This window comes from Rhinopithecus bieti, unplaced genomic scaffold (assembly GCF_001698545.2).
Source record: "Rhinopithecus bieti isolate Rb0 unplaced genomic scaffold, ASM169854v2 scaffold_35885, whole genome shotgun sequence".
NCBI lineage: Eukaryota > Metazoa > Chordata > Mammalia > Primates > Cercopithecidae > Rhinopithecus > Rhinopithecus bieti.
The window spans coordinates 345,329-363,087 of record NW_016815776.1 but is presented as its reverse complement, the minus strand read 5'-3'; the positions used below and the strand labels follow the sequence as shown (position 1 = coordinate 363,087).

Below are 17,759 nucleotides of genomic sequence, written 5' to 3'. Positions count from 1 at the left end.
ATCATTAAAAAATCAGGAAACAACAGATGCTGGAGAGGATGTGGAGAAATAGGAACACTTTTACACTGCTGGTGGGACTGTAAACTAGTTCAACCATTGCGGAAGACAGTGTGGAGATTCCTCAAGTATCTAGAACTAGAAATATCATTTGACCCAGTCATCCCATTACTGGGTATATACCCAAAGGATTATAAATCATGCTGCTATAAAGACACATGCACATGTATGTTTATTGAGGCACTATTCACAATAGCAAAGACTTGGAACCAACCCAAATGTCCATCAATGACAGACTGGATTAAGAAAATGTGGCACATATACACCATGGAATACTACACAGCCATGAAAAAGGATGAGTTCATGTCCTTTGTAGGGGCATGGATGCAGCTGGAAACCATCATTGTCAGCAAACGATTGCTAGAACAGAAAACCAAACACTGCATGCTCTCACTCATAGGTAGGAACTGAACAATAAGAACACTTGGACACAGGAAGGGGAACATCACACACCAGGGCCTGTTGTGGGATGGGGGGAAGGGGGAGGGATAGCATTAGGAGATACACCTAATGTAAATGACGAGTTAATGGGTACAGCACACCAACATGGCACATGTATACATATGTAACAAACCTGCATGTTGTGCACATGTACCCTAGAACATAAAGTATAAAAAAAAAAAGAGGAAAAGAGAGAAGAACCAAATAAACACGATCAGAAATGACAAGGTGGATATCACCACTGATGCCACAGGAATATGAACTACCATCAGAGAATATTATAAACACCTCTATGCATATGAACTAGAAAATCTAGAAGAAATGGGTACGTTTCTGGACACATACATCCTCCCAAAACTGAACTGGAAAGAAACTGAATCCCTGAATAGACCAATAATGAGTTCTGTATTTAGAGAGTAATAAATAGCTTACCAATCAATAAATGCCTAGGACCAGAGAAATACACAACTACATTCTACCAGAGGTACAAAGAAGAGCTGGAGCCATTTCTACTGAAACTATTCCAAAAAAATTGAAGAAAAGGGACTCTTCCTTAACTCATTCTATGAGACTAGCATTATCCTGAGACTGATATCTGGCAGAGACACAACAAAAAAAGGAAACTTCAAGCCAATATCCTTGATAAACATCAATGCAAAAATTATCAACAAAATATTGACAAACCAAATCCAGCAGCTTAGCCAAAAAGCTTAGCCACCACAACCAAGTTGCCTTCATCCCTGTGATGCAAGGATGGTTCAGCATATGCATATTAATAAATATGGTTCTTTACAAAAACAAAACCAAAGACAAAACATGATTATCTCAATAGATATAGAATAGGCCTTTGATAAAATTCAACATCCCTTCACATTAAAAACTCTCAAACTAGGTATTGAAGAAACATACTTCAAAATAGTAACAGCCATCTATGACAAACCCATAGCCAATATCAAACTGAATGGGCAAAAGTTGGATGCATTCCACTTGAAAACCAGCACAAGACAAGGATGCCCACTTTCACCACTCCTATTCAACATAGTATTAGAAATTCTGGCCAGGCAAATCAGGCATGAGAAAGAAAGGGTATTCAAATAGGAAGGAAAGAAGTCAGATTATCTTTGTTTTTTGAAGATGGCCTAATCCCTGATCTAGAAAACCCCCCACTGTCTCAGCTCCTCAGCCCAAATGCTCTTTAAACTGATAAGCAACTTCAGCAAAGTCTCAGGATACAAAATCAATGTGCAAAAATTGCTAGTATTCCTATGCACCAAAAACAGGCAAAGAGCCAAATCATGAATGAACTCCCCTTCACAACTGCCACAAAAAACTAAAATACCTAGAAATACAGCTAACAATGGATGTGAAGGACCTCTTTAAAGGGATCTACAAACCACTGCTCAAGGAAATCAGAGGACACAAATAAATGGACAAACATTCCATGCTCATGGATAGGAAGAATCAGTATCATGAAGATTGCAATACTGTCTAAAGCAATTTATATGTTCAATGCTATTTCCACTAAACTACCATTGACATTCTTCACAGAATTAGAAAAAAACTATTTTAAACTTCATATGAAACTGAAAAAAGAGCACAAATAGCCAAGGCAATCCTAAGCAAAAAGAACAAAGCTAGAAGTATCATGCTACCTGACTTCAAACTATACTACAAGGCTACAGTAACCAAAACAGCATGGTGCTGGTACAACAACAGACACATAGACCAATGGAACAGAATAGAGGACTCAGAAATAAGACCACACACCTACAACCATCTGATCTTTGACAAACCTGACAAAAACAAGCAATGAGGAAAGGAGTCTCTATTCAAGAAATGGTGCTGAGAGAACTGGCTAACTATATGCAGAAAATTGAAACTGAACCCCTTTCTTACACCATACACAAAAATTAACTCAACATGAATTAAAGACTTAAATGTAAAACCCAAAACTATAAAAACTCCAGAAGAAAATCTACACAATACAATTTAGGACATAGGCAATACCATTTAGGACACAGGCATGGGCAAATATTTCATGAGGAAAATGCCAAAAAACAATTGCAATAAAAGCAAAAACTGGCAAATGGAATCTAATTAAACTAAAGAGCTTCTGCACAGCAAAAGAAACTATCATCAGAGTGAACAAACAACCTATAGAATGGGAGAAAAATTTTTTAATCTATCCATTTGACAAAGGCCTAATATCCAGAGTCTACAAGGACCTTAAATTGACAAGAAAAAAAACAAGCAACCCCATTAAAAAGTGGGCAACAGACATGAACATACACCTCTCAAAAGAAGACATACATGTGGCCAAAAATCATACAAAAAAAAAAGCTCAATATCACTGATCATTAGAGAAATGCAAATCAAAACCACAATGAGATACCATCTTATGCAATTCAGAATGGCTATTAAAAAGTCAAAACACAACAGATGCTGATGAGGTTGCAGAGAAAAGGGAATGCTTTTGCACTGTTTGTGTGAGTGGAAATTAGTTCAACCATTGTAGAAGAGTGTGGGGATTTCCCAAGGACCTATAACCAGAAATACCATTTGACCTAGCAATTTTATTACTGGGTATATATCCAAAGGAATATAAATCATTCTGTAATAAAGATATATGCATCCATATGTTCTTTGCAGCACTATTCACAACAGCAGAGACATGGAATTAACCTAAATACTCACCAATGACAGACTGGATATAGAAAATGTGATACATACACACCATGGAATACTATGCAGTCATAAAAAGAATGAGATCATGTCCTCTGTAGGGACATGGATGGAGCTGGAAGACATTATCCTCAGCAAACTAACTCAGGAACAGAAAACCAAATACTGCATGTTCTCACCTATAAGTGGGAGATGAATGATGAAAATACATGGACACAAGGGGTAACAACACAAAGTGGGTCCTGTCAGAGATGGAGATCCTCAGGAAGAATAGCTAATGGATGCTGGGCTTAATACCTAGGTGATGGGATGATCTGTGTATCAGACCACCATGGTACATGTTTACCTATGTAACGAACCTGCACATACTGCAAATGTATCCCTGAACTTAAAAGTTGAGGGGAAACAATTGGGTTATAAGGTATTATTTGGAAGCATCATAGTAACTTATGGTCAAAAGACATACAACAGATACAGGGAAAATGAAAAGCAAGAAATTAAAACAGGCCATCAGAGAAAATCACCTTCACTAAAAAGAAGACAAGAAGAAAGGAAAGAAGGAAGAAGAGACCACAAAACATCCAGAAAACAAATAACAAAGTGGCAGAAGTAAGTTCCTACTTACCAATAAGAGCATTGAAGGTAAATGGACTAAACTCTCCAATCAAAAGACAAAGTACCTGAATGGATTCTTTTAAAAGCAAGACCTAACAATCTGTTGCCTACAAGAAACACATTTTACCCATAAAGACACACACAGAGTAAAATCTAAAGGGATGGAAAAAGATATTTCATGCCAATTGAAACCAAAACAGAACAGAAACAGCTATACTTATATCAGAGAAAATAGATTTCAGGACAAAACTGTAAAAGTGACAAAGAAGGTTATAATATAATGATAAAGAGATCAATTTAGCAAGATGACATAACAATTATAACTATATATGAATCCAACACTAAAGCACCCAGACATATAAAGCAAATATTATTTGAGCTAAAGAGAGAGATAGACCCCAGTACAATAGTAGCTGAAGATTTCAACACCCCACTTTCAGCATTGGACAGATCATCAAGACAGAAAATCAACAAAGAAACATCAGACTTAATTTGCATTATAGGCCAAAGAGACCTAATAGATGTTACAGAACGTTTCATCCATTACCACAGAATACACATACTTTTCCTCAGAACATGAGTCATTCTCAAGGATAGACCATATGTTAAGCCACAAAACATGTCTTTAAAAATTCAAAAACAAAAAAAGAAATTATATCAAATACCTTCTTTAACCACAATGGAATGAAACTAAAAATCAATAACAAGGAATTTTGGAAGCTATATACTGCATGGAAATTAAACAATATGCTCCTGGATGACCAGTGGTTAATGAAGAAATTGAAAATAAAATTTAAAAACTTCTTGAAACAAATGAAAATGGAAGCACAACATAGCAAAACCTATGAGATACAGTAAAAGCAGTACTAAGAGAACAGTTTATAGCAATAAGTGCCTATATCAAAAAAGTAGAAAAAACTCCAAAAAACAACTATAAATCATAACAAAGACTAAAAAAGTAAGCAAACCTAACTTAAAATTAGTAGGAAAAAAAAGAAATAAATATCAGGGCAAAAATAAATGAAATTGGAATCTTTAGAAAATACAACAGATCAAAGAAACAAAAAATTGTTTTTTTAAAAGATAAACAAAATTGACAAACTGTTATCCAGACTAATATAAAAGACTCAATCAAATAAAATCAGAGATGAAAAGGAGACATTACAACCAATACTGCAAAATTCAAAGGCTCATTAGAGATTACTACGAGCAGCCTCTAATGCTCATAATATATTACAATTATTATAGTGCAATATATTGGAAAACCTAGAATAAATGGCTAAATTCCTAGACACATACAACCTACCAAGGTTGAACCAGGAAGAAATTCAAAACATGAACAGACCAATAACAAGTAATGAGATCAAAGCCATAATAAAATGTTTCCCAGCAAAGAAAAGCTCAGGAACTGATGGCTTCACTGTTGAATTTTGCTAACGTTTAAAAAAGAACCAATACCAATCCTACTCATACGATTCTGAAAAATAGAGAGAATACTTCCAAACTCATTCTACAAAACCAGTATTATCCTGATACCAAAATCAAAATAAGACACACCAAAAAGAGAAAACTACAGGCCAATATCCCTAATGAACTTTGATGCAAACATCTTCAACAAAATACCAGCAAACCAAAAAACAACACATTAAAAGTTAATTCAACATGACCAACTAGAATTTATCCCAGAGATGCAAGGACGGTTCAACATAGACAAGTCAATCAATGTGATACATCACATCAACAGAATGAAGCACAAAGACCATATGAGCACTTGATAAAATTCAACATCCTCTTCTCATGATAAAAATCCTTTAAAAAACTGGGTATAGAAGGAATATACCTTAGCACAATAAAAGTCATATACAACAGACCTATAACTAGTATCATACTGAATGAGGAAAAACCGAAAGACTTTCTTCTAAGATCTAGAGCAAGACAAGGATGCCCACCTTCACCTCTGCTATTCAACACAGACTAAAAGTCTTAGCTGGAACAATCAGACAAGAGAAAGAAAAAAAGAGCATCCAAATTAAAAAGGAAGAAGTAAAATTATCCTTGTTTTTAGATGATATAATCTTATATTTGAAAAAACCTAAAGACTCCACAAGAAAACTGTTAGATCTTATAAACAAATTTAGTAAAATTTTAGGATACAAAATCAATACATAAAAATCTGCAGCATTTCTATATGCCAACAGTGAACAATCTGAAAAAGAAATCAAGAAAGTAATTCCATTTACAATAGCTATAAACGAAATTAAATACCTAGGAAGTAACTTAGCCAAAGAAGTAGAAGATCTTGATAATGAAAACTACAAAACGTTTATTGAAGAAAGTGAAGAGGAGACAAAAAATGGAAAGGCATTCCATTCTAATGAACTGAAAGAGTCAATATATTGTTAAAATGTCCATACTCCCCAAAGCTATCTACAGATCTAATGCAACCCTTATCCAGATACCAACAATATTTTTCACAGAAATAGAAAAGAATCATCCAAAATTTATATGAAACCAAAAAAAAAAAAACCCAGAATAGCCATAACTGTCCTGAGCAAAATGAACAGAACTAGAAAAATCACATTGCCTGATTTCAAATTGTCACACAGAGCTATAGTAACCAAAACAGCATGGTACTGACATAAAACAGACACATAGATGAATGAAACAGAAAATAATCCACATACTTACAGTGAACTCACTTTCAAAAAAGGTGCCAAGAATGTACACTGGAGAAAAGACAGTCTTTTCAATAAACGGTGCCGGAGACCTGAATGTCTTTATGCAGAAAAATGAAACTAGACCGCTATCTCTCACCATATACAAAAATCAAATTAAAATCAATTAGAGACTTAAATCTATGACATCAAACTATGAAACTCCTACAAGACAACATTGGGGAAGTTCTCCAGGACACTATTCTGGGCAAAAATTTCTTAAGGAATACCCCACAAGCACAGGAAACCAAGGCAAAAATGAACCAATGGGATCACATCAAGTTATAAAGCTTCTGCGCACCAAAGGAAACAATTAACAAAGTGAAGAGATAACCCACAGAATAAGAGAAAATATTTGCAAATTATTTATCTTATAAGGGATTAATAACCAGAATATATAAGGAGTTCATACAACATCTGTAGGAAAACATCTAATACTGCAATTTAAAAATGGGCAAAAGTGGATCATGGCAGATGGGAAGCAAAACTAAATTGCAGCTCCACTCAGATGAACAGAGCAGCATGTAGAGTCTCACATTGTGAACTCTTACTACAGAACTACTGCACGAGTAACTCAGGAAAGCTGAGAGAACCCACATATCCACTGAAGGAAGCAGATTGATCCTGCAGGACCCAGGAGACACCCCAAATGCTATGCTGGTATCCATGGCTGAGAGACCCACAGATGGTTCACATCACAGGACTCTGTGCAGACAACCCGCAGTACCAACCTGGAGCCTGTTAAACCTGCTGGGTGGCTAGATTTAGAAGACAGATAACAATCACTACAGCCTAGCTCTCAGGAAACCACATCCCTAGGAAAGTGGGCAGAGTACTACATCAAGGGAACACCGTGTGGGACAAAAGAATTTGAACAGCCTTGAACCCTAGACATTCCCTCTGACAGAGCCCACCCAACTAAGAAGGAACCAGAAAACCAACTCTGGTAATATGACAGAACAAGGTTCATTAACACCTCCCAAAAAAATCACACTAGCTCACTGGCAATGGATCCAAACCAAGAAAACAAAATCCCTGATTTACCTGAAAAGAATTGAGAAGGGCAATTATTAAGCTAATCAAGGACGCACCGGAGACAGACAAAGCCCAATTTAAGGAAATAGAAAAAAAAATGATACAAGAAATGAAGGTAGAAATCTTCAATGAAATAAATAACATAGATTAAAAACAATCAAAACTTCAGGAAAAAATGGATGCACTTATTGAATGCAAAATGCTCTGGAGAGCCTCAGCAATAGAAGCAAACAAGCAGAAGAAAGAACTTCAGAACTGAAAAACAAAGTTTTCAAATCAACCCAATCCAACAAAAACAAGGAAAAAAATAAGAAAATACCAACAAAGCCTCCAAGAAATCTAACATTATGTTAAACGACCAAACCTAAGAATAATCATTGTTCCTGAGGAAGAAGAGAAATCTAAAAGTTTGGAAAATCTAAATATTTGGGGAAGAAAAACTTCCCTGGCCTTGCTAAAGATCTAGACATCCAACTACAAGAAGCTCAAAGAACACCTGGAAAATTCATCACAAAAAGATCACTGCCTGGGCACATTGTCACCAGGTTATCTAAAATTAAGACAAAGGAAAGAATCTTAAGAGCTGTGAGGCAAAAGCACACAGCTTTGGAAAACTGCAAATCAACTCCAAAAGGAACCTTCAAAACCATGCAAATACATCGAAATTAAATAAACTACTCCTGAAGGATCATTGGATCAAAAATGAAATCAAGATGGAAATTTAAAAGTTATTCTATCTGACTGAATGACAATAGTAACACAACCTATCAAAACCTCTGGGATACAGCAAAGGCGGTGCTAAGAGGAAAGTTTGTAGCTCTAAACAACTTCAAGAGACTCAAAAAGTCTGAAAGAGCACAAATAGACAATCTAAGGTTACACCTCAAGGAACTAGAGAAACAAGAACAAATCAAACCCAAACCCAGCAGAAGAAAGGAAATAACACAGATCAGAGCAGAACTAAATGAAATTGAAACAAAAAACTTACAAAAGATAAATAAAACAAAAAGCTGGTGCTTGGAAAAGATAAATAAAATTGATGGGCCATTAGCAAGATTAACCAAGAAAAGAAGAGAGAAACTCCAAATAAGCTCAATAAGAAATGAAACAGGAGATATTACAACTGACACTACAAAAGATCATTCAAGGTTACTATGAACACCTTTACAGACATAAACTAGAAAACCTAAAGGAGATGGATAAATTCCTGGAAAAGATACAACCCTCTTAGCTTAAATCAGGAAGAATTAGATACTCTGAACAGACCAATAACAAGCAGGGAGATTGAAATGGTAATTTTTAAATTACCAACAAAAAAAGCCCAGAACCAGACAGACACACAGCTGAATTCTATCAGACATTCAAAGAAGAATTGGCACAAATCCTATTGACACTATTCCATAAGATAAAGAGGGAATCCTCCCTAAATCATTCTATGAAGCCAGTATTATCCCAATACCAAAACCAGGGAAGGACTTAACCAAAAAAAAGAAAACTATAGGCCAATATCCCTGATGAACATAGATGCAAAGATCCTTAACAAAATACTAGCTAATGGAATCCAACAACATATCAAAAAGATAATCCACCATGATCAAATGGGTTCCATACCAGGGATGCAGAGATGGTTTAACATATGAAAGCTAATAAATGTAATATACTACATAAGCAGAATTAAAAGCAAAAATCACATGAACATCTCAATAAGTGCAGAAAAAGCATTCAGCAAAATCCACCACCCTTTTATGATTAAAACTCAGCAAAATCAGCATATAAGGGACATATCTCATGTAATAAAAGCCATCTATGACAAACCCACAGCTAACATAATACCGAATGGGAAAAAGTTGAAAGCATTCCCTCTGGGAACCGGAATAGGACAAGGATGCCCACTCTCACCACTTCTATTCAACATAGTACTGGAAGTCCTAGCCAGAGCCATCAGACAAGAGAAAGAAAGGGCATCCAAATTGATGAAGAGGAAGTCAAACTGTCACTGTTTGCTGATGATATGATTGTATACCTAGAAACCCCAAAGACTCCTCCAAAAAGCTCCTAGAGCTGATTAAAAAAAAATCCAGTGAAGTTTTTGGCTACAAAATTAGCATACACAAATTAGTAGCTCTCCTATACACAAATGGTGATCAGGTGGAGAATGAAATCAAGAACTCAACCCCTTTTATAATGGTTGCAAAAAATAAAACAAAATACTTAGGAATATACATAAACTAGGAGGTGAAAGACCTCTACAGGGAAAACTACAAAACACTGCTGAAAGAAATCATAGATAACACAAACAAATGTAAACACATTCCATTCTCGTGGATGGGTAGAATCAATATTGTGAAAATGACTATACTGCCAAAAGCAATCCACAAATTCAACACAATTCCCACCAAAATACCACCATCATTCTTCACAGAACTAGAAAAAAAATCCTAAAATTCATGTGGAACCAAAAAAGAGCCTGCATTGTCAAAGCAAGACTAAGCAAAAAGCACAAATCTGGAGGCATCACATTACCCAACTTCAAACCATACTATAAGGCCAAAGTCACCAAAACAGAATGGTACTGGTATAAAAATAGGCACATAGACCAATGGAACAGAATGGAGAATGCAGAAACAAAGTCAAATACTTACAGCCAACTGATATTTGACAAAGCAAACAAAAACAAAGTGGGGAAAGAACACCTTATTCTACAAATGGTGCTGGGATAATTGGCAAGCCACATGTAGAAGAATGAAACTGGATCATCTCTCACCTTTTGCAAAAATCAACTCAAGATGGATCACAGACTTAAATCTAAGACATAAAACTATAAAATTCTAGAAGATAACATCAGAAAACCCTTCTAGACATTGGCTTAGGCAAGGATTTCATGACCAAGATTCCAAAACCAAACACAACAAAAACAAACATAAATAGCTGGGACTTAATTAAACGAAAGAACTTTTGCATGGCAAAAGGAACCATCAGCAGAGTAACGGACAACTCACAGATGGGCAGAAAATCTTCACAATCTATACATCCAACAAAGGACTAATATCCAGAATCTACAATGAACTCAAATCAGCAAGAAAAAAAAAGTAACATCAAAAAGTGGGATAAGGACATGAATAGACAACTCTCAAAAGAAGATTTACAAATGACAAACAAACATATGAATAAACGCTCAATATCACTAATGATCAGGGAAATGCAAATCAAAACCACAGTGCGATACCACCTTAGTCTTGCAAGAATGGCCATAATAAAAAAAATAGATGTTGGCTTGGATGCAGTCAATGGGAAACACTTCTACACTGCTGGTGGGAATGTAAACTGGTACAATCACTATGGAAAACAGTGTGGAGATTCCTTAAAGAACTAAAAGTAGAACTACCATTTGATCCAGCAATCCCACTACTGGGTATCTACTCAGAGGAAAATAAGTCATTATACAAAAAAGATACTTGCATATGCATGTTTACAGTAGCACAATTCACAATTGCAAAAATGTGAAACCAACCAAAACGCCCATCAATCAATGAGTGGATAAAGAAACTATGGTGTATGTGTGTGTGTGTGTGTGTGTGTGTGTGTGTGTGTGTGTATATGATGAAACACCACTCAGTCATAAAAGGAATGAATTAATGGCATTCACAGCAACCTGGATGAGATTGGAGAATATTATTCTAAGTGAAGTGACTCAGAAACGGAAAACCAAACATTGTATGTTCTCACTGATAAATGGGAGCTAAACTATGAGGATGCAAAGGCATAAAAATGACACAATGGACTTTGGGGACTCAGAGGAAAAAGGTGGGAAGGGGATGAGGGATAAAAGATTACAAATTGCATGCAGTGTATTCTTTTTGGGTGATGGGTGAACCAAAATCTCACAAATTACCACTAAAGAACATACTCATGTAACCAAACACCACCTGTTCCCCAATAACCTATGAAAATTAAAAATTAAATAAAATTAACAAAATATAAAAAAAAAATAAAATGGGCAAAAGATCTGAATAGACATTTCTCAAATGACATACAAATGGCAAACAGGTATATGGAAAGGTGCTTAACATTGCTGATCATAAGAGAAATGCAAATGAAAAGCACAATGATATATCATCTCACCTCAGGTAAAAATGCTTTTATTCAAGAGACAGACAATAACAAATGCTGACGAGGATGTGGAGAAAAGGGAACCCTTATACATTGTTGGCAGAAATGTAAATTAATACAACCACTATGAAGAACAGTTGAGAGATTCCTCAAAAAACTAAAAATAGAGCTACCATATGATCCAGCAATCCCACTGCTAGGTATATACCCCAAAGGAAGGAAATCAGTATATTTAAGAGATATCTCACTCTCATGTTTGTTGCAGCACTATTCACAATAGCTAAGATTTAGAAGCAAACTAAGTGTCCATCAACAGATGAAGGGATATAAAAAATGAGGTACATATACAAAATGGAGTACTATTCAGCCATAAAAATAATGAGATCCCATCTTTTGCAACAATATGGATGGTACTGGAGGCCAATATGTTAAGTGAAATTTGCCAAGCACAGAAAGACAAATTTCTCATTTTCTCACTTATTCAAAGGAGCTAAAAATTAAAAACAATTGACTCATGGAGAGAGAGAGTAGAAAGATGGTTGCCAGGGTCTGGGAGGGGTAGTGGAGTGGGGAGAAATGCGGATGATTAATGGACACAAAAATATAGATAGGTAGAATGAATAATATCTACTCTTTGATAGCATAATAGGGTGACCACAGTCCATAATAATTTATTGTACATTTAAAAATAATTTTAAAAGTATGATTGGATTCCTTGCTTGTAACACAAAGAAAGGATAAATGCTTGAGGTGATAGATACTCCACTTATCCTATTATTATTATGCACTGTAAGCCTCTATCAAAATATCTTATATACCCCATGAATATATACATCTATTATGTACCCACAAAAATTAAAGACAAAAAATAAATAAAAAGAAATAATGGAAGCCAGAGGGCAATGGAATGACATATGCAGAGTGCTGGAAAAAAAAAAAAAAAAAAAAAAAACTACTGTCAATCAAGAATTTTATGTCCATCAAAACTTTTCTTCAAAATGAAGGAAAATTAAGACATTCCAAAATAAGCAAAACCTGAATTTACTGTAAGCAGATCAGCCATAAAAAATACTAAAGGGAATTCTTCAGGCTGATAAAAAAAGGATACCAAACAGTAACTTAAATCCAAATATTTAAAGAAAAATTAACACCAATCCTTCACAAACCCTTCAAAAAAAATAAAAGGAAGAGAAACATTTGATAACTCATTTATGAGGTCAGGATTATCTTGATACCAAAGATATCACAAGAAAATAAAACTGCAGACCAATAACCTTTATGAATATAAATATAAAATTTCTCAGCAGACTCAGTCCAAAAAATTCCTTAAGCTGATAACTTCAGCAAAGTCTCAGGATACAAAATCAATGGGCAAAAATCACAAGCATTCCTATATACCAATAATAGAAAAGCAGAGAGTTAACTCATGAGTTATCTCCCAATCACAATTGCTACAAAGAAAATAAAACAGCTAGGAATACAACTTACAAGGGATGTGAAGGACCTCTTCAAGGAGAACTACAAACCACTGCTCAAGGAAATAAGAGAGGACAAAAACAAATGAAAAAACATTCCATGCTCATGGACAGGAAGAATATTGTGAAAATGGCCATATCCCCCAAAGTAAATTTATAGATTCAATGCTATCCCCATCAAGCTACCATTGACTTTCTTCACACAACTAGAAAAAAATAAACTACTTTAAATTTCATGTGGAACCAAAAAAAGAGCCCATATAGCAAAGACAAACCTAAGCAAAAATAACAAATCTGGAGGCATCACACTACCTGACTTCAAACTATACTACAAGGCTACAGGAACCAAAACAGCATGGTACTGGTAGCAAAACAGATATATAGACCAAAGGAACAGAACAGAGACTTCAGAAATAACACCACACATCTACAACCACCTGATCTTCAACAAACCTGACAAAAACAAGCAATGGGGAAAGGATTCCCTATTTAATAAATGGTGCTGGGAAAATTGGCTTGCCATATGTAGAAAACAGAAACTGGACCCCTTCCGTACACCTTATACAAAAATTAACATGAGATGGACCAAAGACTTAAACATAAAACCTAAAACCATAAAAACCCTAGAAGAAAACCTAGGCAGTACCATTCAGGACATAGGCATAGGCAAAGACTCATGACTAAACCACCAAAAGCAATTGCAACAGAAGCCAAAATTGACAAATGGGATCTAATTAAACTAAAGAGTTTCTGCTCAGCAAAAGAAACTATCATCAGAGTGAAAAGGCAACCTACAGAATGGGAGAAATTTTTTGCAATCTATCCATCTGACAAAGGTCTAATATCCAGAATCTACAAGGAACTTAAACAAATTTACAAGAAGAAAACAACCCCATCAAAAAGTGGGCAAAGGATATGAACAGACACTTCCCAAAAGGAGACTTTTATGTGGCCAACAAACATATGAAAAAAAAGGTCATTATCACTGGTCATTAGAGAAATGTAAATCAAGACCATAATGAGATACCATCTCATACCAGTTAGAATGGTGATCATTAAAAAGTCTGGAAACAACAGATCCTGGTGAGGATATAGAGAAATAGGAGCGCTTTTACACTGTTGGTAGAAGTGTAAATTACTTCAATCATTGTGGAAGACAGTGTGGCAATTCCTCAAGGATCTAGAATCAGAAACACCATTTGACCCAACAATCCCATTACTAGGTATATGCCCAAAGGATTATAAATCATTCTACTATAAAATCACATGCACACATACGTTTATTGCAGCACTATTTACACTAGCAAAGACTTGGAGCCAACCCAAATGCCCATCAATGACAGACTGCATAAAGAAAATGTGGCACATATACAACATGAAATGCTATGCAGCCATTAAAAAGAAGGAGTTCATATGCTTTACAGGGATATGGATGAACTTGGAAGCCACCATACTCAGTAAACTAACACAGGAACAGAAAACCAAATACCGCATGTTCTCACTCATAAGTGGGAGTTGAACACAGGGAAGGGAACATCACACACCAGAGCCTGTAGTGGGGTGAGGGGAAAGGGGAAGGAGAGCATTAGGACAAATACCTAATGCATGCGGGCTTAAAACCTAGATGATGGGTTGACAGGTGCAGCAAACCACCATGGCACATGTATACCTATGTAACAAACCTGCACATTCAGCACATGTATCCCAGAACTTAAAGTAAAATTTAAAAAAAAAAAAAGAGAAACCAATTTTTCTACAAATTAATTTGAGTGCCATTTTGTTCCTATCAGGAGCTTGATGGGAATCAGAGGTTCCTGTATATTTATAAACCATATATTTACTTTAGAATAATAAATCATATTGTATTATTCTGTTAAAAAATTTCTCAACAGAATACTAGCAATCCAAATCCAACAAAATATAAAATTACATCATTATGAAATGGGATTTATGTCAGGAACAGAAAATTGACTCAACATATGAAAATCAATTAATTTGATTATTAAATTGACTCTACATATTAAAATCAAATAATATACCTGAATCTCATAAAAGGACATCTGTAAATAACGGACAGCAAATGCCATAGTTAGTGTTGAAAAACAAATTTTCTCTTAAGATTAGGAACAACACAAGGATGTCCACTCTTGCAAATTCTATTCAACATTTTACTTGAAGATCTAATCAGGGAAATCAGGCAAGGAAAATAAAAAAGGGCCATCTAAATTAGAAAAGAAAAACTGAAAATATCTTTATGCACAGATAACACAAAGTTATATATATAAATCCTTTAAAATAATGTTTAAAAATAGAGCTAATAGTAATTTCAGCAAGGTTGCAAGATACACATAGAAGTCAATATAAATGGCCCTATTAAAAATCAGTTGTATTTCTACACTAACAATGAATAATCCAAATATAAAGAAAATCAATTTTATTTACAGTAGCATCAAAAGAATACTTAGGAATAAATTTAACCATATAAGAGCAAGACCTGTACAATGGAAACTACAAAATACTGTTAAAAGAAATTAAAGATGACCTAAATAAATAGTAAAATATTCTGTGTTCATGGATCAGGAAACTTAATATGGCAATTCTCCCCAAATTTATCCACAGACTTAGTGCAATAGCTATCAAAATTCTAGTGGACTTTTGCACAAAAAATAGTAGTGCTGATCCTAAAATTTATATGAAAATATAAGGTAATGTTAAAAGAGAAACAAAAGAGAAACTTTCCAATTTCAAAACATACTACAGAGCTGCAATAATCAAGACAATGTGACTAGCACAAGGATAGACATATAGATCAAAGGAATAGAATTCAGAGTCCAGCAATAAATCATATACGTATGGTGAGTTGATTTTCAACAAGGGTTTTAAGACTACTCAATGGGAAACAATAGTCTTTTCAACAAATGTTGCTATGGCAATTGGATATTCACATGCAACAAAATAAAACTGGGCCCCTAACTCCCACCAAATACAAAAGCAATTCAAAATAATTCAAATACCTCAGTGTAAGACCTCAAACTATAAAGCTATTATAGGATTACATAGGTGTAAATCTTCGTGGCCTTGGATTAGGCAGTGGTTTCTTAAATGACACCAAATGGGCAAGCTACAAAAAATATAGAGATAAATTTGACTTCATCGAAATTAAAACCTTTTGTGCTTCAAAGGACACCATTTAAAAATGTAAAGACAACCACAGAATGGAGAAAATAGATGCAAATCATACCTGGTTAGGGTCTAGTATCTAGCTAATACAAAGAGCTCTGACAACTCAACAATAAAAGGATATTAACTCCATTTTAGAACGGGCAAAAGATTTAAAGAGACATTTCTCTAAAGAAGGCATACAAATGGCCTATAAGGACATGAAAAGATTCTCAACATCACTAGCCATCAGGGAAATCCAAAGGTAAATCACAATGAGATCCCACTTTATAACTACTATAATAGCTATAATCAGAAGAAAAGAAAGACAAGAAGTTTGGGAAAAGATGTGGAGAAATGGTAACTCTCACACATTGCTGGTGGGAATGTAAAATTGTGCAGTCACTTTGAAAACAGCTTGGCGTTTCCTCAAAAAGTTAAACATAGGGTTACCATATGATTCCAAACCTAGGAACCTACCCAAAAGAACTGGAAACATATATTTCTACAAAAATGTATACAGAAATGCTCACAGAAACATTCAAAGATTTAACAGCTAAAAGGTGAAAACAATCTAAATGTCCATTAACTGACAATGAATACAATGTGGTATATCCACGCAAAATTATTCAGCCATAAAAAACTAAATACTGATACATGCTATAACACGGATAAACCTTGAAAACATTATGCTAAATTAAAGCCAGACACAAAAGCCACATGTTATATGATAGCATTTATATGAAATTTCCAGAATAGACAAATCCATAAATACAGAAAAGTAGAGTATTTGCTAAGGGCTGGGGGAAAGGAGAAACAGGGAGAGACTGCTAATGAGTGTTTTACAGGGGTGATGAAAAGATTTTGGAATTAGATAATGGTGAGAGTTGCACAATTTTATGAATATACTGAAAACCATTTATGTATTTACTCTAAAATGGTGAATTTAATGGTGAGTGAATTACATATTAATAAGTTTTTAATAAGACCTTACAGAAGCCAATTGTGAAAATGTATCATAAATCTGGGAATGAAACTCTAACCTGTGTACCTGGAGAACGGAGAGAGATATTGATAAAACTGAGTTTTGGCAAACATGTGGGGAAAAGGTGTTTCAACGTTTTTGAATGTCTTATATTCCTTGCTGGTATTAACTGGCACATTTATTTGAGTAAGAAATTGAACATTTTGCACAAAAAAAAAAGATAGACAAAGCACATACCCTATGATCCAGGATTTTCACTTGTAGAAATCTAATATTGATGTGTGGCTGACATAGTTGGCACTCAGTGATTTTCTCTCCTATTATAAAGGTGATAACCATAGGGAGAGATAATAAATTATGCAGTAAATTCCTGCAGCCAAACTCAGCTCTCACTTCTGCTTCTTTTTATAAAAATAAGACAGTATTCATACTCTAATGTACCATGACCATGAAATTTCTGTTCTTTTAATCTTTGCAAGCTGCATA

At 34.8% G+C, this 17,759-nt stretch overlaps 1 long non-coding RNA gene across 1 annotated transcript in view; it reads right to left on the bottom strand.

The window, feature by feature from the left end:
- Positions 1–17,759, bottom strand: part of LOC108516277 (uncharacterized) — an 89,750-nt gene that overhangs the window by 71,330 nt on the left and 661 nt on the right. The window lies entirely within an intron of this gene.